This window comes from Aotus nancymaae, unplaced genomic scaffold, assembly GCF_030222135.1.
Source record: "Aotus nancymaae isolate 86718 unplaced genomic scaffold, 86718_ANA_hifiasm-v0.15.2.pri h1tg000057l, whole genome shotgun sequence".
NCBI classification, from domain to species: Eukaryota; Metazoa; Chordata; class Mammalia; order Primates; family Aotidae; genus Aotus; species Aotus nancymaae.
Genome location: NW_026988471.1, coordinates 2,381,873 through 2,409,773, shown reverse-complemented (window position 1 = coordinate 2,409,773; position 27,901 = coordinate 2,381,873). Strand labels below are relative to the sequence as shown.

Below are 27,901 nucleotides of genomic sequence, written 5' to 3'. Positions count from 1 at the left end.
TCAAAACACTTATCCTTCAGCTGGGCAAAATTATCGAACACAAATCTTACTGTATAGTAAAGTGATGAATATCTCATGGAATTTATTGAATATTGGAAGTTGGGGACCATCTGTACGTTCATAAGGGATGTTGGCCTGTAGTGTTATTTTCTCATGTTTTGGCTTTATTATTAGGGTAATACTGACCTTTGTTTTATGGAGGGGCTTGGGAGTCAGATTGAGGGTAGAGATTTTTGAATATTGATTAAATCACTTCTAGATTGGTTTAGATTTTCTATTTTTTCTTTAGTAAGTTTTTGTAGTTTGGGTTTTTCTGGTAATTTTTCCATTTTGTCTAAATGTTCTAATTCCATTTTATCTAAATTATCTAATTTGTCGGTGTACAATTGTTGATAGTATTATCTTAGAATGCTTTTTGTTTCTGTAATGTTGGTGATATGGTAGTCCTCCCTTATCCATGGTTTTACTTTCTGCAGTTTTAGTTACCTGTGGTACAGTACAATAATATATTTTGAGACACACACACAGAGAGAGAGAGAGAGAGAGAGAGAGAGAGTGCTAGAGACAGAGAGAGAGAAAGAGAGAAAAAGAGAGAGAGAAACACTTTTGCATAACTTTTGTTACAATGCATTGTTATAATTCTATTTTTTTATTAGTTGTTGTTTTTCTCTAGTTATTGTCATTAATCTCTTACTGGGTATAAGTTATAAATTAAACATCATCACAGATATGTATGTATAAGAAAAAACCACAGTATATATAGAGTTTGGTACTGTATGTGTTTCAGGCATTCATGGGGGTTCTTGGACTGTATCCTCCAAAGGTGAAGGGGAACTACCATAATGTCTGCATTTTCATGTCTGATTTTAGTGTTTTGAGTCTTCTTTCTTTTCTGTTGGTCATTCTAGGTAAAGGATTGTCAATTTTGTTAACCTTTTCAAACAATCCACTCTTGGCTTCATGAATTCTCTCTGTTGAATTCCCATTCTCTATTTCATTTATCTCTGTTCTGAGCTTAATTATTTTCCTCTTTCTGCTAGTCTTTGGTTTAGTAGGCTCTTCATTTTCTTGTTCTTTAAGATATAAAGTTAGGTGATTGATATGAGATTTTTTTTTTAAAAGTTATAACTAAGACTTTCCCTCTGAGCACTGCCTTCATGGCATCCCGTAAGTTCTGGTATGTTGTGTTTTTGTTTTAATTTATCTCAATGTATTTTCCAATTTCCAGTTTGATTTCTTCTATGACCTATTGATGTTTAAGAGTATGTTATTTAATTTCCACATTTTATGTATTTTCCAGCTTTCCTTTTGTTGTTATTGCTTTATTCTATTGTAGTCTTAGAAGACACTTTGAATAATTTAAATTTTCTTAAATTTATTGAGGTCTATTGTGTGGTCTAATATATGGTCTACTTTGGAGAACGTTTTATGCACACTGGAGAAGAATATGTATTCTGTTTATGCTATGGAAAGTTCTAAAAATGTCTGTTAGACCAAGTTCTTTTATCATGTTGATCAATCCCTCCATTTCCTTACTGATCATCTGTTTAGTTCTAGTCATTATTGAGAGCCATTATTGCAAGTGAAGTATTGAAGTCTCAAACTATTCTTGTAGAACTGTCTTTTTCTCACTTAAATTCTTTCAGATTTTGATTCATAATTTTTGCAGTTCCGTTGTCAGATGTGTATATGTTTATAATCATTCTTTCTTGATGGATTGACATGTTTATCAATATTTAATATCCTTTTCGCTTCTTGAAACAATTTATCCTTAAAGTTAATTTTGTCTGATATTATTATAGATACCATAGCTTTCTTTTGATTAATATCTGCATAAAATATCATGTTTCATCTTTTTACTTCCAACCTGTTTGGGTCGTTGGTAGGAAGCATATATTTGGATCATTAATTTTATTTTTTTTGTCTAGGTCTTGCTCTGTTGCTCAGGCTGGAGTGCAGTGGCGTGATCTCAGCTCACTGCAACCTCCTCCTCCTGGGTTCAAGCAATTCTGTCTCGGCCTCCTGAGTAGCTGGGACTACAGACATGTGCTACCATACTGGCTAATTTTTGTATTTTTAGTAAAGATGGGGTTTCACCATGTCGGCCAGGATGGTCTTGATCTCCTGACCTCGTGATCCACCTGCCTTGGCCTCCCAAAGTGCTGAGATTACAGATGTGAGCCACTGTGCCCAGCCCAGATAGTGTATTTTTATCTAATCTGCCAATCTCTGCCTTTTAATTATAGAGTTTAATCCATTTCAGTCAACGTAATTATTGATAAACAAGGAATTATGGCCATTTTCCTCTTTTCTATATTCTAATGTCTTTAAAATTTCTCAGCTCCTCCTCTGCTGGTGCTTTCTTTGGTATTTAATTTTTTCTAGTCTACTCATTTGATTTCCTTTTTCTGTCCTTTTCTAGGGATTAGAATTGAAATATTAAATTTACAATAATCTACTTTTATTAATTTCAATCTGGCTTCACTAGGTGGGTCCTTTACGGCTCTGTCCCTAGCCCTTATGTTGTTATTGCATCATTTTATATTGTGTGCCCGTTAACATAAATTTATTATTGTTTATTCATTTGTTTTGAAATGTATAGGGGAAAGAAAAGACTTACTAATCTGAAATATTATATTTTATATTAACTTATGCAGTTACCTTTACTAATGTTATTTCTTTGTATGGCTTGCAATTACTGTCTAGTGTTCCTTTATTTGCCTTAATGACTCCCTTTAGCATTTCTTGCATGGCAGGTCTACTAATTATAAACTCTTTCAGCTTTACTTTATCTAGAAGTCTTTTAATTTCTCCTTCATTTTTAGGTAGTTTTTGCTGGATATGGAATTCTTGGTTGACAATTTCTTTCTTAAGCACTTTAAATCTATCATCCCACTGCCTTCTAGGTTTCATAATTTTCATTGAAAAATTGTCTTTTAATCTTATTGAGATCCCTTGAATGTATTGTTTCTTCTCTCTTGCTGCTTTCAAGATTCTCTGTCTTTTTTCTGTACAATTTGATTATAATTTGTCTCACTGAATTTCTGATTTTATCTTAGTTGAAGTTTGTTGAGGTTCTTGGATACATACAGATTCATGCTTTATTAAATTTAGGAAGATTTTGGTCATTATTTATTCGAAAACGCTTTCCTTCCCTTTCTCTGTATCTCTACTTCTGAGATTGCCATTATATATATGTTGGTATGCTTGCTGGTGTCATAAATGTCTCCTGGACTCTTTCCAGGAGTTTTTGGAAACTCATTTTCATGATGAAAATGTTTTTCATCATTTTTTTCTTTCTGTTCCAAAGACTGGATCATATTAATTATCCTATCTTCAAGTTTGCTAAGTATTTCTTCTGCTTGTTCATATGTATGTTTCAGTTATTACATATTTAATGTTGATAAGTATAATTTCTTTTTTGGTTTATTTATTATTATTTTATTGTACTTTAAATTCTGGGGTATATGTGCAGAACATGCAGGTTTGTTACATAGGTATATATGTGACATGGTGGTTAGCTGCATCCATCACCTCATCATCTACATTAGGTATTTCTCCTGGTGGTATCCCTCCCCTGGACCTCCACCCCCTAACAGTCCCCAGTGTGTGATGTTCCCCTCCTTGTGTCCATGTGTTCTCATTGTTCAACTCCCACTTATGAGTGAGAACATGTGGTGTTTGGTTTTCTGTTCTTGTGTTAGTTTGCTGAGAATGATGGTTTCCAGCTTCATTCATGTCCCTGCAAAGGACATGAACTCATCACTTTTTTATGGCTGCGTAGTATTCCATGGTGTATATGTGCCACATATTTTTAATCCAATCTATCATTGATGGGCGTTTGGGTTGGTTCCAAGTCTTTGCTATTGTGAACAGTACTGAAATAAACATATGTGTTCATGTGTCTTTGTAATAGAAGGATTTATAATTCTTTGAATATATACATTGATAATTTCTACTAGATTCATTTTTACAGTTTCAATCTCTTTATTGATATTCTTTATTGATATTGATGGTCCTCATTTGACACAATTTCCTTAATTCTTTGTTCATGCTTTCCTTTAGCTCTCAGCGAATTGAGATGGTCTTTGATTTACCGTTTTTATTTAGTAACTGTTTTGCAGGGATTTTTCAATTAATTTTTTGTTTTCCTATAAATGGAATACACTTTCTTTTGTGAATGCAAAACATTTTCATTTTTTTTTGAAAACTGGACTGGATATTTCGTACCTTATAATGTGGTAACTCTAGAAATCACATTTCTCTCCCTCCTCAGGATTTGTCTTGCTGCTTGTTGTGGATTATTTGTTTGATTTAGTGATTTTTCTATTTTTTTTGGTAAAGACTATTCTTTGTTGTGTTTTAACACTGAAGTCTCTGTTCCACTATTTTAGTGATCTGTGAGTGATCTGGCAGAGATCTTCTCAAATGACTGAAGCCCCAAACAAACAAATACACAAACAAACAACACGCAACAAACAACAAACACACAAGACCTCTCCTGGTCTTTGCAGGTTGGCTCTGTGTTTGAGTACTCTGTTTAAAACTCTGTTTTGCCTTCATCTCCTGTTTACACAGAGCCTGAGCATCAGGCAGAGGTGAAAGCTTAGGGTCTTCTCAAGTTCCCATGAGCCGTGCTCACCTATGCATGCGGCTGTCTTGGTTCTCATTCCATCGTGTATCTCCTTTCCCAGGATCTTTTCTCTCTTGCTTTTTGATGCGTCTATTGCTTTCTCTGACGCCTATCCATTTCCTCATGTGACTGTGGCTAGTACAATTTGCCTTTAAATACTTTAGACAAATATCACCCAGGAAACCAGTTCAGCACTGGAAAAGCTTTAAGGCAATTGAAACAAAGGCAAACCCTTGAGTTGATCCTTTAGGGAACCATCAGAAAGGTGACATCTAACCACAATTCCTTGGGAGTAAAGTCCATATTGGATCATCTGGTGCCAGAAAGCTACACTTGGCTTGTGGGCTACCACCTTCACAGGTGCCACTGAGCCCGGGGGTGAGGATGGTGAGCAGGTAACTAAAATCACAGGGCTCTCTTACTGAAATCCAGCAGCCCCTTGCCTCATTAATAAAGAAGTTCCTTCAGGTTGTTTTTTAAATTAGATTTCAGAGTTCTAAAAAAGTCAATTCTGACTGTTTTGCCAGTTCAATCACTGCTGTCATGGAAGGATGGAGTCTTGGATTTACCTGGTCTGCCAATTTTGGTGGCAGATGATTTTTGACAAAGGTACAAAAGCAATTCAATGTAATAAAGATAGCCTTTTCAATAAATGGTACTAGAGCAACTGGACATATGTTAAAAAAGAAATCTGACCAAAGACTCATATATTACATAAAAATTAACTCCAAATGGATCAAAGGTTAAATGTAAAATATAAAACTACAATTTTTAAGACAAAAACAGAAAATTTCAGGACCTAAGGCTAAGTGAAGAGTTTTTAGACACAAAAAGCACAAACCATAAAGGAAAAAAAAAGGACAAGTTGGACTTCATGAAAATGTAAAACTTTTCTCTGTTAAGAGCATAGAAAAGCTGAAGACTAGAAGGAAATACTTGCAAGCCACACATCTGAGAAAGGGCGTATCTAACATATATGAAGATCAGTAGAAAACAAAGCAACGTTAAAAACAATCGATCCAATTAGAAAATAAGCAAAAGACATGAACAGGCACGTCATTAAAGAGGTTAAACAAGTGGCTAACAAGTTCATAAAAGATGTTCAACGTGTGGGCCATGAGAGGAATGCAGATTAAACCACAACGAGATACACGGTATTCCTGTCAGAATGCGTAAAATAAACAGCTGAGCATACCAACTGCTGGTGAAGACGCAGAGACTGGATCACTCGTGCATTGCTGGTGAGAATATAAAATGCTGCAGCCACTCTGGTAAAGAGTGTGATGGTTTCTTAAAAAACAAAACATGCAACTAACTACTGTGTGACCTAGCGATGGCATTCACAAGGATTTGTCCCAGAGAGATGAAAACGTATGTCCATGCCAAAATCTGTGCCTGAATGTTCACAGCAGCTTTATTTGTAATAGACAAAAACTGGGAAAAATCCTGATGTCCCTGGGTGCATGGTTAAACTAAGTGGTACATGCAGATCGTGGAATAGTACTCAGCAATAAGAAGGATTGAATTATTGATAAACGCAACAAGTTGGGTGTATCTCCAGGAGCTAAGCTGAGTGGAAAAAGTCGACCTCAAAACTTTACATACTCTGTGGTTTGATTTATATAACATTCTCGACATGACAAACTGTAGACATGGAACACAGGTTAGTTCTTGCCAGGGACTGGGGTATGGGAAGGCGGGAGCCTGTGACAATGGAACTGTTCTGCATTGTGGTTGTGGGTACACAGAGCTACATGTGACACTGACACACACACACACACACACACACACAAGTGAATGTAAAAACAATGCGTCCTCTGGCCTGGGTCTTTTGCACGGGGAAGATTTTGGTCAGAGTCCTATGTCATCGATTGTCCCCTGAAGCTGCCACATGTATTTTCCCTCCCTGCCCTTCCCTCAGGCAGAAGTGGAAATAGAGCAGCTTCCATGGGAACCTGAGAGAGCAGAAGGGGTGGAGGCGGAGGCTGTGTGGTTCTGGCATCCATGCTGCTTCGGCAACTCCTCTGCCTCTGAGCCACAGGAGGTGGTTGTGCAATATCCAGGGAGACCTGGGGACCCCAGGATATTAGTTAGAGGTCTGCCTCCTTTGGCATCCACCAGGGTAAACTGAGGGCATGTGTGCGGACTCCAGTCTTGACTCCAGTGTGGTGGTGAGGCAGCGAGCTGCCCTGTGGAGCAGGTGCCCAGACATGCCGCAAGACACAGGGTTGCTGGTGGGAGTGGAGGGCGTCCTGCGTCAATCTGGCGTGTCCCACACACCCAGTGAGGCCGCCTGGGGGCACTTGAGCAGGCCCATGGAACTGCCAAGGCCTTAGTCACAGAGTGTTCTGGGGCGCAGGTGGCCTGGATGGTGCAGCAGCATGTGCCTGACTGATGCCCTTCCAGGCCGGGGCTGACTAACCGCCAACCCGGTGAGACCAAGAGGGTCCCTGAGGGCCACATGGGCCCAAGCCTGTCTCCAGCCTCAAGACCGTGGAGCTCCCCAGAGGCTGAGAGGCCACACTGGGGAGAAACATGAAATGGTGAGGATTTTCCTCAAAGAGACTGAGTTGGTCTCCTGGAAGAGAGGGACAGGCCTTGGAGTCACATGTCCTCCCCCTCTCAGCCCCCAAACTCATCAGGATGGAGCCACAAGGAGCAGGCTAAATTTTTTGGGTGTATTGCATCTGAGTCACAGAACATGCCATTTTTCTTCTCAATATATTGCTATAAAGGTAGGAGATTCAAGTATTGGGGATGACCCAAAATAAACAGGAAAAGCCCCCTTTCCCCAGGTCCTCTCACCAAAGGTACTTACCGTCAACATTTTCTGCAATTCTTCCCCAAATATTTAGCTTTCTAAAAACATGTAAACAAAAAAGATAATCTATAGCACTCTCACGCCTCTTTTTCCACTTAAATTGTCCTGAGAATCTTTCCCCAGTGACCCCACCCCTTTCACTTGTAATGACTGTAGCATTTCACCATCATCAGTTCCCATGTTGACTCCCAACCCTTTTACTCCTAGTGAAGAAGAATTTCACCATCTTAGGGGAGCTGCTTTATTTCCCCTGTCCTCTATGTATGAACACTTTGGTGGTTTCAGTAATACACATCCTTTTAGCGTGTGTGTATTTTGGGGGAACGTTTCTGAGTACCTACACGGGACAACAGCTAGCAGTGTATGTTTGGATCATGGGGCATAGAAATTTATTTTTAATAAAAAGTAAAACATTCTCAAGTTAAAAATCATCTGATAATTGGAGAGTAAAAGGTGTAGCTCCTTTCTATTCAAGCCCCCATCCCCTATTTTCAGGGGGGTCATCATTTTCTCTTTCTGCGTCTCACCTGTAATTCCCTTATGCCAAGGGTTGAAGCTTGGTCCCTGGCTGAACACACTGTGTTTGATAAACGATTCTCACTGATTAGATGTGGGGACTTTATGAACGGAAAGGGTGAAAGCTCAACAAGGAGCGCGTTCATCCCAAATCCGGACTCAGCATTAGTGCCCAGGGACACGTGGGGAAGGCGAGATGAAATATCCAGTCTTAGCTTTTAGCTCCTCCGAACTGCCTGCCTCCCAGCTATCACTGTAGTCCCGGTGAGCCCTTGGAGACCTGCAACTCAAATGAGATATAGATTGAGTCTTTCCTCCTGAATTTCACAGCCTGGAGTGCTGAGAGCCCCCTGATCTTATGGCTCTGGTTAAAGAATTCCGGCCATCTAGCGACCTGTAGAGGAGACTTGAGGACACAGTAAGACCCTGTTAGTGGGATGGCCGTGGTAGGAGGTCCAGGTGCAGTGCTGGGACTGGCTCCAAGCGGGAATTTCAGACACCGGACACAGAGGAGCCATCTGGAGGAACTGCCGAAAGCCTATCAGCCCGATATCACTTCACCTGGGGAGAAGGGCCCAGCCTCATGTGCCGCTCCTCCCTCCCCCGGTGTGGGAGAGGCTGTTTGGGCTGTGAGCAGAAAGGCCTGGGGAGGAGATGGGGACCCGCAGTTTGCTTTGCACAGGCACTCACACGCGGTGGCTTAGCGTACACCATCTTGCTGTTTAGTTTCTGATTGTAACTGCAAGAACCCAACGGTGGAATCACTTTCTCCGTTCACAGGCGAGCAAAACCAGGCCCCTAAAGTGAAGGAATCGGGCCTGTCTCCACTCACAGGGATCACTTGAGAGAGCTGGAGAGGACGAGGGGGCATTTCGTTCGCTGTGTTTAAGAAGGCAGAGAGCACGCATCTAACGCAAAAACGTTTCCAGAAAAATGGTTCTACAGAAAGGTTTTGGTCCTGAAGGGGCTGCGTTGCTGTTATCTCAAAAACTGCCTGCTGTGAAAGTCGCATTTTCTTAGCATTCAGGCCAGTGAATTGCACACGCGGAGCCTCGGGCGCCCTCCCACTGCCCCAAAAGCTCTGGTTCTCCCTGAACAATCAAACTCAGGGCTCCCTTGTAATGACTTTGGAGGGAGGGGCTTATTCTAATTTGGGGGATCCATGAAGGAGGCGTGTGGGGGGTGGGGTGTGACTAGAGCTTGCGGAGGGTGGGGATTTGTTCTGATGGTGACCAGGTGACAGGGGCTTTGTGGGCAGGCCTGAGGCTGCGGCCATATTCTCCCCCTCCAGAAACGGGATTCCCAGGTACAGGAGGGGTTCGGTCCTGCCCGGGTGAGCCTGCCTTCGGTCCTCATTGCAGATGGCAGCTTGGGCACCAGGCTGAAACAAGCTCTTATTTGAAAATAAGTCCATGGTGATTTTACAACAAACAAAACATGAACAAAACACTCCAGGCGGGGTTGCTTGTCCCAGTGAGCAGTGAAAGCAGGTTGAGGGGACACTTTCTGGCTGGTTTTCCTCTTCCTCTGGCCTCATGGCTCTGGGCTAGTGGGTTTTTGCAAGGTGTTCAGGGAGCCTGGCCTACCATTGACGGGAGGGCAGGGGCCTGTGTGCAGGGATCTGGGGGCAATGCCTGAGCAGACAGCAGGGAGGTTGCAGGGATGGCAGGGGCAGCAGCCCTGCTGCCTGGTGACCACGTGCGCGCAGCCTGCTTCCTTGCTCCGAGAGGCCTCTCTCGCCATGAAAAACAACTGATACTCATTCTACAGGCTTTGGGAAATAGTCTTTGTTCCTCCTGGCCCTGGAAAAGTGGCCTTAATCCAAAGTGATTACTTTGCCGCTCACTCAGATTTATTCTTCAGTGATAGCCTCTCCTCTGCTGCCTGAATCTTGAGCTCCAATTGCCCGCAGCCTGTCACAGAAGGGCCATATGTCTTTCCGTTCCTGTGTAGAGAATGACATTGAAGTCTCTTTGTCCTCTCTGAAGCTTTTGTGTGTGTGTGTGTGTGTGTGTGGCATTGACCTCCGTGGCTCATTCCACCTGCAGTGTAAAGGAGCCATAAAAAGCACAGGGGTTTGAAAAGCAGCCCAGGCAGAAGGAAGGAGCTCCCGCCTGGATGCTCGCGGGGTCCCTGCGTCTGTCTCCTTTGCCGTTTGCAGCAGGTGGGCCCTGGTGCCGGCAGCTGGAGGCGTGCCTGGGTCTCGTCTGGGCAAGGAGTTGCAGGTCAGCCTGCTTCCTTCCCATCCCTGTCCTCTATTGTCTGTCTGGGCAGGCTCAGAAGCACATCTAAAAGGGCTTGTGTTCTTTGTTGCGGGGTCATTGAAGCTGCAGGAAGGAGGATTCCTTCTTTCCTTGAGGATCTCTGTTCCTGGCGTAGTGGACTGGCCGACTGTCTTGATACCAGGATTTGGGGAAGCCCCGCTTCTCCATTCTGCTGTTGCCTGCAAGGGACCATGCTGTCTGCCTTTAACCTGACGCTTTACGCCTTGGGGACCCCTCCAGAGGGGCGTGGGAGCGCACTGCCTGCCTCTCCTCCATTGTCCCTCCACCATTTGTCATTTATGTCAGGCAGGAGACAGGACATGCAAGGACTTCATTTCACGGATGCCAAGGCCTGATTGACAGGTGTGTAGCCACACCCGCCTCTCAGCCTGTTCGGAGTAATGCACGGAATTTCTTTGGTCTTTGTGTCTTGTCTCTGCTCAATGTATTTAGCATCATACGAAAAAATAAAATTTCAAATTAACTGCAGTTTAGCTGTGACTCAGTTTTTAATTGCTTAGAATTAGCACTTGATTTGCATAGGACTTGATTTCTCAATTATCTGTGACTTTGTAATAATCTGTGCTAAAATGGGGAACCCTTCTGATTATGCTCCGTAATGGAAAGAGGCAGGACTGTGGGGGATCCCATGATGGGAAAATCCAAAACCCACCACGGTTTAATGTTGCCAGGCACGTCTTTCTGTTTCAGTAGGAGCAAGCTGCTCATTCTTGAAATTCACTTCCCAGGAAGAAGCAGCAACCATGAACAGTGGATTAGAGCTGGGGAGGCTGCCTGGCCTCCACTGGGCCCCACCCATCCACCCATCCCGGCCACCCCATTTTCTCTGTCTGAGGGCGGTGAAGAGCTTTGCCCTGACCTGAGCCCACGTGTCTAGCTTGGCGCCTTCTCTGGAGTTAAAGAGGAGAGGAACTATTTTAATCTTGAAGATTCCGGGTCAGAACATCCGTTTTCTAGTCCGAGTTCTGGCTCACTGTCCTCATTTATAAAATGAGAGAGGGGGTAGACTGTTCCCCAAATCTGAGACCCAGGGTGGACATGATTGGAGCCAAGTCTCACAGCTGGGGGAGGGGTTGGCTCTGGCACTTGAGTTCAGTTTGTCTGGCTCCAAATCGGTAGTGAGTGGAGGTCTCCCTTTGATAAGCGGGTTAACATCCTTTTGTGGTAAGTGTGATGGTTGGGTTTTCATGCTCATGTGTGAAATGTGCGTCTCTCAAACCATGTTGTGGCGTCATATTACCTGTCTGATGTAGAACAGGAGAAGAAGGAAGAGTAACAAGAAGAACAACCACAGAAAGCCCCTCGTCATCTCTCCGGGGCGTGCAGTGGGGCCGTTCCCGGGGTGGCCTCGGAGCTCTCTGGCTGATTCTTCTGGAGTACAGAGCCCCCAGGTGCTAGTGTTCTGTGCGCGGGTCCGGGGTGGTTCCGGTGCCCACGGCCTGGTGTGTCAGCAGCAGGGTTCATTCAGGCCGCTCCTTCCCAACCACACTGTGAGACCTGCAGGCAGAGGCTGCTGAGTCACCTTTAAGGTCCTGGGTGAGCTCTCACATGCCTCCCAGGCCACCCCACCTCTGCTCCCACTCCAGGTCCTAACAGGGTCCTCCAAAGCCGCAGTTCCTGTGTGGGATGTGTGCTGGCTTAGGTGACGGCCCTGTCCAGAAGCCCTGAGTGCCCCCCATGCCCTCCAGAGTGGACATGGCATGCAATTCTTCATTTGGGTTCCATGAAGTGCTGGGCCCTCGCTGTGACACGCACAGAAAACAGGGAAGTACTGGGTAGAAGACGGAGGTTCCCAGCAAAGGCCCCACCCCCAAGCCTGAAGGCCCCAGGCCCTAAATAAGGATAGGCATTTCTGTTTTTGCACCTACAAAGTTGCCTTTTGGCTCGCAATGCCCCCATCCTGTCCCCATATAAACCTGAGACCTTAGTGGGCACACATGCAAGTGGCTGAACGTCAGGACCAGCAGACCAGGGAAGGCAGAGAAAGAGAGAAACGGAGGAACATCGGAGGCTGAGGGCAGTTCAGCCAGGGGCAGCTAGAGAAAAGCCCAGCACTGGGGGCCTGATTCCAGGGGAAGACCGCCTTCCCACTCCATCCCCTCCTTCGGCTCCCCATCCATCTCACTGAGGGCCACTTCCTCCATTCGATAAAACCTTGCACTCCTCCTTTGAGCCCACGTGTGATCTGATTCTTCTGGTGCACTGGACAAGAACTCAGGATACAGAATGCCGTCACACTAGCCCCCAGCGCTTGCAATAAGGCAGAGGGTCCATTGAGCTCATTAGCACACAAGCCATCTGCAGACAGCACATCTCAGTTTGGTAACACACACCCACTTGGACTTTGGGAGTCACAGACACCCACCCCTAGATGCTGCTGCGGAGCCAGAGCCCGGAAGCGCTCGCCCCGGCCTCTGCACCTGCCCATCCGCATGCTCCCCTCAGGGGTTTGAGCCGTGGGGCCACCAAGCAGGTGACACCCCTGTTGCACCTCTGCGAGGGGAATCAGGGAACTCTCCGGTTTAAGCTGCATGGGGATCGCCTCCCCTTTGCAGCCTGGCTCCTGTTATTTGACCACAGAGCACCTGCCCTCAACCTGCGATGTTTCTCACTTCCAAGCTCCTGCGTCCTGGGCATCCCCTCTCATTGCTCATGCCATGAGGCCTACTTGGCCTTCAAGGCCTAGATACAACGCCACCTCCTTCAGGAAGACACCTGGATGTCACTAGGTAGGACATTAGTAACATGACAGCAATGCGGCCAGACCCAATGCCACCTCCTTCAGGAAGACACCTGGACGTCACCAGGTAGGACATTAGTAACATGACAACAATGCGGCCAGACCCAATGCCACCTCCTTCAGGAAGACACCTGGACGTCACCAGGTAGAATGGTAGTAACATAGCAGCAATGGGCATGTGTTAGCATTTGCTGTGCCCGGAGGACGTGCTGACGCGCTTCACGGCCGCTGCCGCATTCCACCTCGCGGCTCTTTGTATAGCTGAGACTCTCGTTTTTCTCTCCCTGTGGATGAAGGACCTGAAGCTTGGGGACGTCGTGCTCTCCAGGAGGAGGAGCTGCGTTCCTGGTCCGCCATCCGGGTGCTGGGCTGTGGGATGAACCTTCCGGCGCATTTTGTCTGCTCCTCCTCATGTCCTTTTGAATTTCTAAATTTCTTGGCCTTTCTTAATTTCTTGTCATACTCAACTTCTAATATGTATTATTTACACTCATTGCCTCATCGCTTTTGAATTTGTGGCCATAAACTCTTTGAAGTGGGGAAGTTATTTTCCCCAGAACACTAGCACAGTGTCTTGTACAGAACACGTTATATTAATTTTTGTTAAGCAAAGGGTTGATGACATGGTTTAAGTACGGATTTGTTTTACTGGCTGGGGGCGTTGAGCAGCCCCTGAGGCTGTGCTCTGAATATCTGCACAGCAGCCGCATGGGCGGCGCCCTCAAGTTTCTCCACCTGCCGTGGGTCACCGCTGCCCGGGGACTGTGGAGGTCGACAGGTGCAGCAGGAGTGGCTGACACCAGGCCACTGCTTTCTGGACGGCTAACCGTGTGTCATGTGAGGAGGGTTTCTTCTCCTTATGTAGCAGGCATTCCTCTGCACTTGGGATGAAAGATTGCCGTGTCCTCTGTCTGTGCTGTGGGTAAGATCCATGATGTTTAACCAGAAGAAATTAACGGGGTGGAGTTCTTTGTTTTGCTGAGGTTTTGCTTTTCTGCCTCTGCAGAATCAGTGATGTCTGTGTGGTCCAGAGAAGAATTAATCCTGAGTGGTGTAAACGGCTGTGACTTTACAATGTCCAAACCTGAAGTGTCCTGTCCACCTTTGGGGATCTCTCTAACGGGAGTGTCGAGGGCCAGGCAGAAGGGCCTTTCCCAGGTGACTCGACACATATTCCAGACTGCCTTCTATAGAATCGTTGGGTTATTTGCATTGATTAGATTTTGTCTTTTCTTGGAGAGAATGTTTATAGTAATCTAGTTCCCTCTCTGAGTTAAACAATAATTAAACACACGTACTGAAACGAGCTCCCTCCAGTGGCGTCTCTTTGGCCCCCAGGGTTGGGGATCGATTTTGCGGTGATCTTGCTTTGCTGTGGGTGGCAGAATGTTTGGGAGTTCATCAAAAGGTCTTCAGTCAATACCCTTCCTTTCAGCTGGCACCCCACGTTGCAGTGCCTAAGCCAGCAAGGAAAACAGGCAGGCGTGGGGCTTCCTCCAGCCTGGACCCTTCCCTGAAGAACTGAAATTGTGTTACACTTGAACTGTGGTCACCACTTTCCATCAGCTTTTATGTTTTGATGTTTCAAAACCTTCAGTTTCAAGAAGGTCATAGAATTTCTTAATAGAGAAAGACCTCAGGACATATTTAAGTGGAATCTTCGGATTGCCAACGATGTTTTAAAAACCATAACTTTAGATGAATAAAAACCATGAGGATTTCATGCCCTCTTTTCCTGTCTCTCCCTCCCTCTTTCTTCCTTTCTGCCTGTGCCCCTCTCCCACCTGCCTTCCTCTCAGACCTGAAGCTCACACCTGCTCAGTGTAGCCCCTGGGTCCGGCATTGTTCTAAGTGTTCTAGTGTGGATCAGCTAATTAGTTCTCCTCTCAGCTCTGGGAGGTGGGATCTGATGTCCCCATTTTGTAGATGAACAAGAGGAAGCATAGAGGGTCTGGGGCCTTCTCACGGTTACATGGCCAGTAAGTAGCGGCATCCAGACCCAGACAGGCGGCTCCATAGCCCACGCCGTGTTCTGCGGTCTCCCTCTTTTTATGCCTGTAACTCACATCCGTGCGCTGCAGTCTCTGAGTCCCTTTCTGCCTTGTCTTCATCATCCAGTCATTCATTTGAGTAAATATTTCTTCTGTGCCTTCTTGATGCCAAACCACAACCTGGGAGACACAGCAACAAATAAGATGCTGCGGGCACCCTCCAAGGGGCCACCAGCCGCCCGGGGAGGAGAGGCACTGGAACCAGCCTGCGAGTGACAGACGCCGGGGGACGTGGGGGCTGCTGGGCTTACGCTTCGAAGATCCCCCCAAGCAGTGCGCATCGGGGTTGGGAAGGGAGGAGGCGGCCACGCTGGTTAAAGCTGCCTCGTGGTTCTGGCAGTATGACGTCATGGTTCTGGTAGTATGACGTCATGGTTCCAGCAGTATGACGTCATAGTTCCGGGGGCAGATCCTGGAGCCACATTCCCTGGGTTCTACCCCCTTCAGGACTGGCTGGAGTGGAAAAATGGCAGAGTTTTCCAAAGTATGGCCGAGAAAGATCAAATCTGTGAGATCTAGGACAAAGCAGTGCCTTGTTATCATTTGGAGGACAGGTGGGTAGGTCAGACATCGAGGTGGGTGCTTCATCGTGCTCCGGGGACCAGGAAGCTGGGCCAAACCGGCTCGAGCTCGTTCAACACTAAAGACGCGTGTTGGGTTCGGAAGGGGAAGTCTGGAGGTGGGGTGAGCTTCGGGCTCCCGGAGAACCCCGATTCTTTCTCTCTCTCCCCTGTGATGCCACCAGCCCCGCCCAGGAGGGCGGGACGCAGCCCACAGCAACAGCGCCTCTTGTATCTCCAGCAATGACAGCCTGCTGCCCCGGCTAGTGCCGGACCACCTCCCGTGCTACTGGCCCCCTCCTGGACTAACAGCAGGCAGCGGGAGGGGGCAACTTCCATCGGCTTTGACCTCTGAGAGTCGGGAGCAGAGTCAATGTCTGCTGAACCTATGGCATAGGGCAGGCGGACACACAGAGTGGTTAGAAGGAGAAAAACCGCTTTGCAAAAGGTGGCTGTAGGTACCCCTTCCTTGAATCGGGACGTGGAATTCCTCTAATTTACTGAAGACCCAGGACGCCCTTTCCCCAATGGCATTGCTAAAGCAGAGTTCTCCGGGAATGGGTGCTTCCCAAAGCCATGGCGACTGAATCCATGAAGAGGCGCCAGAATAGATGGACCTCGACAGGGATGACGTGGGCCCAGGAGCCGGGGGACTCAAGGCCTTCCTGTGCGGAGGCCGTGGTTACCATTTGCCGGACGTGTGTTCCGGGTGGGCACGGCCTGTGGCAGCTGGAAAGCCGCGAGCGTGGAAGTGGAGTGAACCTGGGTTCTGTGACGTGGCCTAGGCCTTGCTGCTTGCATTCCTGTTTTTCTTTTTTTCTTTTTTTTTTGGAGACGGAGTTTCGCTCTTGTTACCCAGGCTGGAGTGCAATGGCGCGATCTCGGCTCACCGCGACCTCCACCTCCTGGGTTCAGGCAATTCTCCTGCTTCAGCCTCCTGAGTAGGTGGGATTACAGGCACGCGCCACCATGCCCAGCTAATTTTTTGTATTTTTTTTTAGTAGAGACGGGGTTTCACCATGTTGACCAGGATGGTCTCGATCTCTTGACCTCGTGATCCACCCGCCTCGGCCTCCCAAAGTGCTGGGATTACAGGCATGAGCCACTGCGACCGGTGCACTCCTGTTTTTCTACCATTCAGAGGAGGAGCAAGTATAGGCAGTTTTCCTGGAGGGCAGGAGAAGACAACTTCTTTCATCCGGCGGCCAAGGTCCCGTCGTGATTGTGCTAGGAATCCTGGGAGCCCACCTCTGTGAGCCAGAGGACGCCAGCAAACATCTGGAGTACCCATCAGTCATGGGATCTATTATTACTGCCAGGCAGCTCGTGGTTCCCCACCCACACCGTTTTTTAAGCATTTGTGGCTCTTTGTGTCAACTTAGAGCAATAAGGACCGGTTTGGTTGGAAGAATCTTAGGTGATTTTGTAGCTTACGTGGCAGATGCAGTTTAGTGGGTCTCAAAAGCTAGGGTGCTTCAGAATCTGTGGGAAATCGTGTTGAAATGGGGGTTTCTGGGTTCCGCGCCTAAAGATTCTGATATAAGAGGTTGAGGGTCATGCTTGCGAATTGACTTTTTTTTTTAAATCCCTTTCTCTCTCTCTTTTTTCTCTTTTTACATTTGAGGGGTAAAATGTGGTGTTTTGAGCTGTGTGGAATGATGGAATCAAGCTATCTGACCTATTCATCACCTCACTAATTTTTTTTATAGTGAGACGTTTGAAATTTACTTGCTAGCTATTTCGAAGCATACAATACATCATTATTGATCATAGTCACCGGCTTCTGGTAACCGTCATTCTAGCTCTATGAGTTGGACTTTTTGAAGATTCCACTGAAGTGGGAATTAGCATTGTGAGGGGTCCCCAAGTGATGCCCATGTCTGGCCAGGGCTCGCGCTTTCAGAACTGGCAACTCTGTTCATTTCAAGGGAATTGGTTGAAGTTCCGGACCAAACGGAGACATTTTCAAAAAGATATAAACAAAAGTCTTAAAATAGCGAATCGATTCCTCTGCCATTTCTGCTTCTTTCTATTGTCTTGAAAACTCAGAGACCGTAGGCTCAGGAGAAGAGGTTTTCTTTTCCCTCTCTTGCATTTTGTTTTAAATTTTTCTTGACCAAGGGCTTTGTCTTGCCCTTTGATACTCCAAATTTACAAAATAGCTGCTAAATTAACCACTGAGCTTTGGAGATCCATGGTTACCTGAGCATTGCACATCACTGGTGTTTCTGCTCAAAGCTTTACAGGAAACAGTGAAGGAATTGCAAGGGAGAAATATTGGCAAGAGGGAGCCGCAGGGAAGTTCCGTGTGGGGGACGCCCCTCCGGATCCCCCGAGTGTCCAAGGATGGGGAAGGGGAGCAAAGCAGCTTTCTCCCTTGAGATGCCACATCCTATTTTCTATTTTATTTTTAATTATGGTAAGATACACACAACATCAGATGTACCATCATAATCATTTTAAATGTGCAGTTCAGTGGTATTAAGCATATTCTCATCATTGTGCAACCATCATCGTCATCCATCTCCAGAACTCTTTCTTTTTCTCTCTTTCTTTCTTTTTTTTTTTTTTTGAGACAGAGTTTCGCTCGTTATCCAGGCTGGAGTGCAATGGTGCGATCTCGGCTCACTGCAACCTCTGCCTCCTGGGTTCAAGCAATTCTCCTGCCCCAGCCTCCCGAGTAGCTGGGACTACAGGTGTGCACCACCACGCCCAGCTAATTTTTGTATTTTTAGTAGAGATGGGGTTTCACCTTGTTGACCAGGATGGTCTCGATCTCATGACTTCATGATCCACCCACTTCAGCCTCCCAAAGTGCTGGGATTATAGGCTTGAGCCACTGCGCCCGGCCTCTTTTTCTCTTTCAAAACGAAATTAAAAAGCTCTCCACCCTCTGCTTCCTCCAGCCTCCTGGAAACCACCATTCTACTCTGTGGTTTTGACTACCTAGGGACCTCAGATAGGTGGAATCATATAGCATTTGTCTTTTTGTGACTGGATTATTTCACTTAACATCATGTCCTCAAGGATTATCCATGTGCCCAAATTTCACTCTTTTTAAAGGCTGACTAATATTTCAGTGCATGTATACAGCACATTTTGTCTGTTCATCTGTTAGACATTTGAGTTGCTTACACATTTGGGCTAATTGTGAATATGCTTTTATGAACATGGCTCACAAATATCTCTGTGAGCCCCTGCTTTCAATTCTTCTGAGCATATTCCTCACAGTGGAATTAATGGATCATATGCTAATTCTATTTTTATTTGGTTAAGGTGCTGCCACACTGTTTGCATGGCAGCTACACCATTGTACACTCATTTCAAGCAACAGAGCACAGGGCTCCCATTTCTCCACATTCCCTCCAACACCACTGCCCTGCCCTTCCCTTCCTTTTCTCTTTCTCTCATTTTTTCTTCTTTCTTTTTATTTTTGGTAATCCTAGTGGGTATGAGGTGGTATCTCACTGTGGTTTTGATTTGCATTTCTCTAATGATTAGGGAGGTTGAGCGTCTTTGCGTGTGCTTGTGGGATATCTGTATATCTTCTTTGGAGAAATGTCTATTTAAGTCCTTTGCCCGTTAAAAAAACAAATTGTTGTTATTGAGTTGCAGGAGTTCTTTATATATTCTGGACCAACCCTATTTTGATTAATAACAGTCCACATTGGTGCCTGGAGAAGCTGCTTTCTGGTCTTAGCTCTATCCTTAAGTAGCTGTGGGTGGGTGGGGGGCAGGGGGGTGCGATTTTGCCATCACCTGTAGTCAGAAGTCAGGGATGCTGTTAAAACTCCCACAATGTACAGGAAAGTCCCCCCACAACAAAGAGTGACCTGACACAGGAAGCCAAATGTGCCAAGGCTGAGCAACCAGGGTGGAGCAAGCCACGCCCCTCCTGGGGATGAGTGTCCTGACCTGTGTGCTGCGAGGTTGGACTACGTGATTGTGGAGGCACCATCCTGTTTTAAACTTTCATGTGCTCACTCCCTTTCTATCAATTAAAAGACATCTTTACGGGTCCTCCTGTGTGAAAATGCAGCGGGTATTTTCAGCCTCAGGATTTGCTCAGTGCACATCACTTCTCAGTAGTTGAGCTTCTGGTACACTTGGGTGAAGCTGGCCGGGAACAAGAAGGGGCAGCACCCTGACCACCGCTCCCCTGGGCAGCTGAAGGGCTGCACGTGCTGTGGTGGGAAGGCCGGGAGCTTGCGGGTACAGGCCTGGATTCAAACCCTTGCTAGTCGAGCGACTTGAGGACAAGTGTGCTATTTACTCCCCATGCATTCAGCTCACATCCATTCAGATTTGTGGGAACGGGCATGTCTGTAAGTCTAGGACTGCTCCCTTGAGAGTCTGTAACGATCTTAACCCCATCTGAGCCTCGGTGCCCTCAGCTCTGAGATGGAGACAGTAGTAGCTGGCTCAGAGGCTGGCGGAGGGTGAAGGAGGAAGCCTGAGGAGCAGAACCCAGCAGCGCTGCCTGGCACACAGTAGGTACTCATGAGTGTTCACTGATGACTGAGTGGAAAGCTTCCTCTGAGAGTCCTGGCCATAAAAAAATTCAGTTATTCTACAGATTCTGAGAATCTGAGTAATAATGATCACGATCTGCAGAAATTTTATCGTCGTCGTTCTGATCTACACCTATGTATGGAAAATGGCCCCTAAAAGTTGCAAATTCTTTCTCACAGCTTTCAGCCTAGAAACCCTAAACCGTGACTGTGTTGTCACTGCAGACACTGAGAAGATGGGGTCGTTTTCTCTCTGTTCAGCAGGGCAGTGATTGCTCTAAGGGAAAGAAGCGTCCCTTAGCGCGGGGAGTAAGTTCAGCCTGAGTTGAAGCATATCCTGGCGCCGACCCTCTGCACTTGGTTATCAGTGGCGCCATCAGGGGCTGTCAACGCTCGCAGGGATGTGTGGCCGGGGAAAAGCGCCTTTTCATTTAGAGCAAATTCCTTGAAGACTTTTCTTAAATTATTTCTTTCCCAAGAGTGGCTGGAAAGTGGTTATTCATTTAAATATTTACCATGGGGAACATTTCTCACTGACTGCAGGCTCTCTTTGACGAGGGATGTGAGACCTGAGGCTGTGGGACTGTGTCTGCCGTTGCCTTTACGATTTGGAATTGCCTTTCGAAGCTCTCCCACGATACAGAGCTGAGGAAGCATCGGTCCTACACACGTTGGGGAACAAAGTCAGGTGTTTTGTGAGGAAGCCACGGCTGACGTGTAGGTAATGAGGATTGAATGGTGTTTCATGTGGGCACTGAGCTATGGGCACTCCTGTATTCTCATTGCATCCAACAACCGTATGAGGTCGGAGGCATTTGACAGAGGTGGAAACCGAGGCGTAGTGGGATTCGGTCAATTGTCTACAGTCCAATATGTCTGGTCAGTGGGGAGCCCGGGTCTTCCTGCTTCCGAGACGTATGCTTTCAACCACTCTGTTATATTGCAGCCCATGACCCTACGCTGGGGGAATGTTTGACTTTTATTATTTATGTTCTTTTTTAGTGTAGGTATCGCTGAGCTTAGAGAGGTCTTTCTGGAGGAAATGGGAAGAAGATGTCTATTCATTTCAAGGATGAATGCCAGGCTTTCAAGTTTTAAAAATTAGGGTTATTGACGAGCCTGTGAGCGCTTTCAAGTCCCACAGCGGTGGTGCTGTGGTTAAATCAGCAAGGCTGTGTCATGCGTGTTTTCCTTTGCAGCTAGAGGTGGGGACACTGCAGAGAGACAGCGGGAAGTCTGAGGACACAGCTTCCCTGGTGATGATGTCCCTGGCTGGTGTTTACAGGGAAGGCTCCGAGTGAGAATGGATGGTGGTTTTTGATCAGTCAGCCTGACGTTCCGAAGCTCCGGCTTGGCCAAATGCAGAGAAATCTTGGGAGCTTGGGGAAAATGCTTTGGTCACGCGCTATTTCTTTTTCCTCCGTTCTTTCCACCTCCCTTAAAGATAAAAATTTAATAGAATAGGCTCTTTAAAAAATCGGTTTAATTGCAAAAGTAATACACACCTTTATAGAATATGTAGAAAACATAGGCAAGGAAACAGAAGAAAATAGAAATAAACCGTAATTCAACTGCCTAGCAATTAACCGTTCGCACCAGGAACATTTTGGGGTCGGCATTTCCAGCCTTTTTGTTGTGCATTTATGTATATGCGTATCTCCCCTACACCAGACACACGGAAAGAAAGCATTTGGAATAAGCAACGTAGAAAAAAGATGTATTTTGTTCTCATAGTAGTTTTTTTCTTTAACTTTTAAGCTCTGGGTGTGTGTGCGGGAGGTGCAGGTTTGTTACACAGGTAACCGTGCGCCACGGTGCTTTGCTGCACAGATCAACCCCTCACCTAGGTATTAAGCCCAGCATTCATTAGCGATTCTTCCTGATGCCCTCCCTCCCCCAGGCCCCACCAACAGGGGTCTCTTAGCTATTCTTCCTGACGCCCTCCATCCCCCAGGCCCCACCAACAGGGGTCTCTTAGCGATTCTTCCTGATGCCCTCCCTCCCCCAGGCCCCACCAACAGGGGTCTCTTAGCTATTCTTCCTGACGCCCTCCATCCCCCAGGCCCCACCAACAGGGGTCTCTTAGCGATTCTTCCTGATGCCCTCCCTCCCCCAGGCCCCACCAACAGGGGTCTCTTAGCTATTCTTCCTGACGCCCTCCATCCCCCAGGCCCCACCAACAGGGGTCTCTTAGCTATTCTTCCTGACGCCCTCCATCCCCCAGGCCCCACCAACAGGGGTCTCTTAGCTATTCTTCCTGACGCCCTCCATCCCCCAGGCCCCACCAACAGGGGTCTCTTAGCGATTCTTCCTGATGCCCTCCGTCCCCCAGGCCCCACCAACAGGGGTCTCTTAGCGATTCTTCCTGATGCCCTCCGTCCCCCAGGCCCCACCAACAGGGGTCTCTTAGCGATTCTTCCTGACGCCCTCCCTTCCCCAGGCCCCACCAACAGGGGTCTCTTAGCGATTCTTCCTGATGCCCTCCGTCCCCCAGGCCCCACCAACAGGGGTCTCTTAGCGATTCTTCCTGATGCCCTCCATCCCCCAGGCCCCACCAACAGGGGTCTCTTAGCGATTCTTCCTGACGCCCTCCATCCCCCAGGCCCCACCAACAGGGGTCTCTTAGCGATTCTTCCTGATGCCCTCCGTCCCCCAGGCCCCACCAACAGGGGTCTCTTAGCGATTCTTCCTGATGCCCTCCCTCCCCCAGGCCCCACCAACAGGGGTCTCTTAGCGATTCTTCCTGATGCCCTCCGTCCCCCAGGCCCCACCAACAGGGGTCTCTTAGCGATTCTTCCTGATGCCCTCCGTCCCCCAGGCCCCACCAACAGGGGTCTCTTAGCTATTCTTCCTGATGCCCTCCCTCCCCCAGGCCCCACCAACAGGGGTCTCTTAGCGATTCTTCCTGACGCCCTCCATCCCCCAGGCCCCACCAACAGGGGTCTCTTAGCGATTCTTCCTGACGCCCTCCATCCCCCAGGCCCCACCAACAGGGGTCTCTTAGCGATTCTTCCTGACGCCCTCCCTCCCCCAGGCCCCACCAACAGGGGTCTCTTAGCGATTCTTCCTGATGCCCTCCCTCACCCAGGCCCCACCAACAGGGGTCTCTTAGCGATTCTTCCTGATGCCCTCCCTCCCCCAGGCCCCACCAACAGGGGTCTCTTAGCGATTCTTCCTGATGCCCTCCCTCCCCCAGGCCCCACCAACAGGGGTCTCTTAGCGATTCTTCCTGATGCCCTCCGTCCCCCAGGCCCCACCAACAGGGGTCTCTTAGCTATTCTTCCTGATGCCCTCCCTCCCCCAGGCCCCACCAACAGGGGTCTCTTAGCGATTCTTCCTGATGCCCTCCGTCCCCCAGGCCCCACCAACAGGGGTCTCTTAGCGATTCTTCCTGATGCCCTCCCTCCCCCAGGCCCCACCAACAGGGGTCTCTTAGCGATTCTTCCTGATGCCCTCCGTCCCCCAGGCCCCACCAACAGGGGTCTCTTAGCGATTCTTCCTGATGCCCTCCGTCCCCCAGGCCCCACCAACAGGGGTCTCTTAGCTATTCTTCCTGATGCCCTCCGTCCCCCAGGCCCCACCAACAGGGGTCTCTTAGCGATTCTTCCTGATGCCCTCCGTCCCCCAGGCCCCACCAACAGGGGTCTCTTAGCGATTCTTCCTGATGCCCTCCCTCCCCCAGGCCCCACCAACAGGGGTCTCTTAGCGATTCTTCCTGATGCCCTCCGTCCCCCAGGCCCCACCAACAGGGGTCTCTTAGCGATTCTTCCTGATGCCCTCCCTCCCCCAGGCCCCACCAACAGGGGTCTCTTAGCGATTCTTCCTGATGCCCTCCCTCCCCCAGGCCCCACCAACAGGGGTCTCTTAGCGATTCTTCCTGATGCCCTCCGTCCCCCAGGCCCCACCAACAGGGGTCTCTTAGCGATTCTTCCTGATGCCCTCCGTCCCCCAGGCCCCACCAACAGGGGTCTCTTAGCGATTCTTCCTGATGCCCTCCGTCCCCCAGGCCCCACCAACAGGGGTCTCTTAGCGATTCTTCCTGATGCCCTCCCTCCCCCAGGCCCCACCAACAGGGGTCTCTTAGCGATTCTTCCTGATGCCCTCCGTCCCCCAGGCCCCACCAACAGGGGTCTCTTAGCGATTCTTCCTGATGCCCTCCGTCCCCCAGGCCCCACCAACAGGGGTCTCTTAGCTATTCTTCCTGATGCCCTCCCTCCCCCAGGCCCCACCAACAGGGGTCTCTTAGCGATTCTTCCTGACGCCCTCCATTCCCCAGGCCCCACCAACAGGGGTCTCTTAGCGATTCTTCCTGACGCCCTCCATCCCCCAGGCCCCACCAACAGGGGTCTCTTAGCGATTCTTCCTGACGCCCTCCCTCCCCCAGGCCCCACCAACAGGGGTCTCTTAGCGATTCTTCCTGATGCCCTCCCTCACCCAGGCCCCACCAACAGGGGTCTCTTAGCGATTCTTCCTGATGCCCTCCCTCCCCCAGGCCCCACCAACAGGCCCTGGTGTATGCTGTTCTTCCCCATGTGTCCGTGTGTTCTCATCATTCCGCCCGCTTCCATTTATAAGTGAGAATATTCGGTGTTTGGTTTTCTGTTCCTGCTTTGTTTGCCGAGGATAATGGCTTTCAGCACCATCCACATCCCTGCAAAGGATATGATCTCGCTCCTTTTCATGGCTGCATAGTATTCCATGGTGTCTATGTACCACATTTTCTTTATCCAGTCCACCATTGATGGCATTTGGGTTGATTCCATGTCTTCGTTATTGTCTCACAGTATTTTTAAAAACTATTTTCTTGGTATTGAATAATCAGCTCTCCTTTTTGACTTTCTGTGTCAGGCTCATTTCACTATTGTCCTGTGTGGGCTGGCTGGTGGTGTGTAGGTTGTCAGACATTCTTGGTTGACCTGAACACACATACCTATGCTTTCTCTGATCTGTTCATCACCTCACTGGTATGTATGGGGCACTGTCAAAGGCAACGTGTGTGCCTCATATGGGGTATTTCAGAGGACTGGAGCCCAAAGACTCACAGCCATGGAGGTGACATGCGTGCGAGCACCCCAGGAGTTTGAAGCTAGTGAAGACACCTCGAGACGGGTCACTGGAGTTCATCAGCTTCTCTTCGGGAAGTCAGGGGCATTTGTCAGGGTCCTCATGGATGGGTGGTCTATTCTGGGGGTGGGTGGGTGGAGATGTGTCTTTCTAGATGACTGGAGACCTGCAGCAGGGAGCCTGGGGCATGGCGGGGGTAATGGCCGGGCCAGGCTGCCTGGGCGGAGGGATGAGAGGAGCTACCCAGTGAGTCAGGCCAAGAGCCAGGCCAGGCCCTAAGCGGGAAACACCTTGCATTTGGGACTAAAGTCTTGGAAATTTCTGGCTCTCACAGGAAGCAGCGCTGTGATCCTGAGCTACTGAACCAAACTCTCAGTCTCTCGCCATCCCAGTCCACACAATGGGAGTCATTTATTTGGAACGACATGTATTCATTAGCCAGAATAATTGAAATTATAATAAAATTTTACCATCATGATGTGCCTAATAAACAATTCCCTCTGGTTTTCTGCACAGTGGCTTGCACCACTGCACGGCCCCCAGCACACCTGGCATGGTGAGTGCAGCTGAGACAGAGCTCAGGGCGGGCCAGAGTCTTACCCGAAGCCACCACCTGTGACCCTGGGAATGAGTCCACATCTGTGCACTCCTCATCTAACTGGGACAGAGCTCAGGGCGGGCCAGCGTCTTACCCGAAGCCACCACCTGTGACCCTGGGAATGAGTCCACATCTGTGCACTCCTCATCTAACTGGGACAGAGCTCAGGGCAGGGAAGCGTCTTACCCGAAGCCACCACCTGTGACTCTGGGAATGAGTCCACATCTGCGCACTCCTCATCTCCCTGGGACAGAGCTCAGGGCGGGGCAGCGTCTTACCCGAAGCCGCCACCTGTGACCCTGGGAATGAGTCCACGTCTGTGCACTCCTCGTCTCAGTGTCACACTGCGTCCATTCAGCTTTGTGACATCTGGGCGCCCTGTGGTCAGAAGAGCCCCCCGACCTAGGAAGCCCAGTTTCTGCTCCTGATTGGTGGGGTTGGTGCCTCATCAGGATGATGTTTTTATAGGGAGATGCCAACAATTTGCTGCAGGCACCCATGGGTTGTTTGGAAATTTTTAGGAATCTGTAATTAAAAAATGGTATCCCAGGAAGTAGGTTAAAATCAAGCACTTGGCCCAACCGGTGAGTGGTTAGTGGAGATTAGCTTCAATGGGAGGCAGACTTGGCGTGAGTCCAAGTCTTGGCTCACTTCGCCCACTGATTGTGACCCCAGGCAAGCCATCTCACTGAGTCTTAGCCTCCTTGTCTTTAAAATGGGGACAGTGGCCAGATGCAGTGGCTCACACCTGCAATCCCAGCATTTTGGAAGGCTGAGGCAGGCAGATCACTTGAGGTCAGGAGTTCAAGTCCAGCCTGGCCAACATGGTAAAACCCTGTCTCTACCCAAAAATACAAAAATTAGCCAGGCATGGTGGTGCATGCCTGTAGTCCTAGCTACTTGGGAGGCTGAGGTGGGAGAATTGTTTGAACCCAGAAGGTGGAGGTTGCAGTGAGCCGAGATGGCACCACTGCACTCTGAGGCTGGGTGACAGAGTGAGATCCTGGCTCAATAAAAGGTGGGGGGTGGGCAGTGATGCTTCCACCTGGGGATGATGCAGGACTCCAGCACCTCGGTGTGGCAAGTGCCGTCCAGGGACTCACGCCTCCCAGAGGCTCCGTGGAGCACGTTTCCTGCCTGACAATCCTTTCTCGGTTGGCTGATATTCTCTATTGTTCAGTTTTTCAGATTTCTCGCTGTCCCCTCCTCAGCTCTCGGCAGCTGCCTGTCGGCCTCAGGGATGGTGTCTTGGCTGAGCTAGCCTCTGGCCCCAGCTGGCCCTCTCCTTGAGGTCTGTGTGGCCTTCTCAGGACCCTCGACTTTGGGGACACAAGGCCCCTCAGTGTGTACGTTAACTCTTGTGGGAGTTCTAATGGGTCCCCTGGATGTGTCAGCTATGAGGGGAGCTGTCTAGGACTTAGGGCTGGAGGCTGGTGGAGAGGCTTGGGTTTTGCAGTGTGATCTCCAGCTGCCCTTCTAAAGCACACAGGGGCTGTCCTGGGGCTCAGATCACCTCACATTCCTTGTAAGTTGACTTCAACGCCTAATATGACGGGGTTGCATCTGTCTTTAATCTTCCCGTTTTCGGAGCTTCAGATGCAGTGAGGACCTGACCGTGAGGATGCCTCCCCTAAAGTCGTTCTGGGAGAAGGCTCCCCTGAGTGTGCTGCAGGAAGGTGATTTCTGGATTTCACAGGCAGCACATAATCTTCATCTTCCAGAGGGGACAGGTGATGGAAGAACAAGAAGCGATTGCTCCTACACGTCTCCGACCCGAGTGCACAGAGCCAGAGGCTCTCCTGAGCTAGAAGATTCTGCAGCATGAACGTCCTCCAACCCCATCCACCTGGGAGATGCAGAGCCCAGGCCTCGGGATCTTCAGGGCCGCGCTGGGGGCACTTTCTTGCTGGTGGAGACAGAGGCAGGGCAAACCCAGCTTCTTGCTGTGCAATCCAGGGCATTTCTCAACACCACAGAGAGACTTGAAAACGTGGCTCTCCAGGGGAAGGGGGAGCCCTTGCTTGACACAGGCCTGCTCTGTATTGCTAATTTCACCTGCATTATCTCATGTGAGCCACATTTTGCAGCAGAACAGAGGACTGAAGACATTTGCTCAAAGCCA

General features: G+C 48.5%; 1 pseudogene; it reads left to right on the top strand.

Moving 5' to 3' along the window:
* The first annotated feature begins 11,408 nt into the window (after positions 1–11,408).
* On the top strand, positions 11,409–11,505 carry LOC135269847 (small nucleolar RNA U13; annotated as a pseudogene).
* The last annotated feature ends 16,396 nt before the right edge of the window (positions 11,506–27,901 follow it).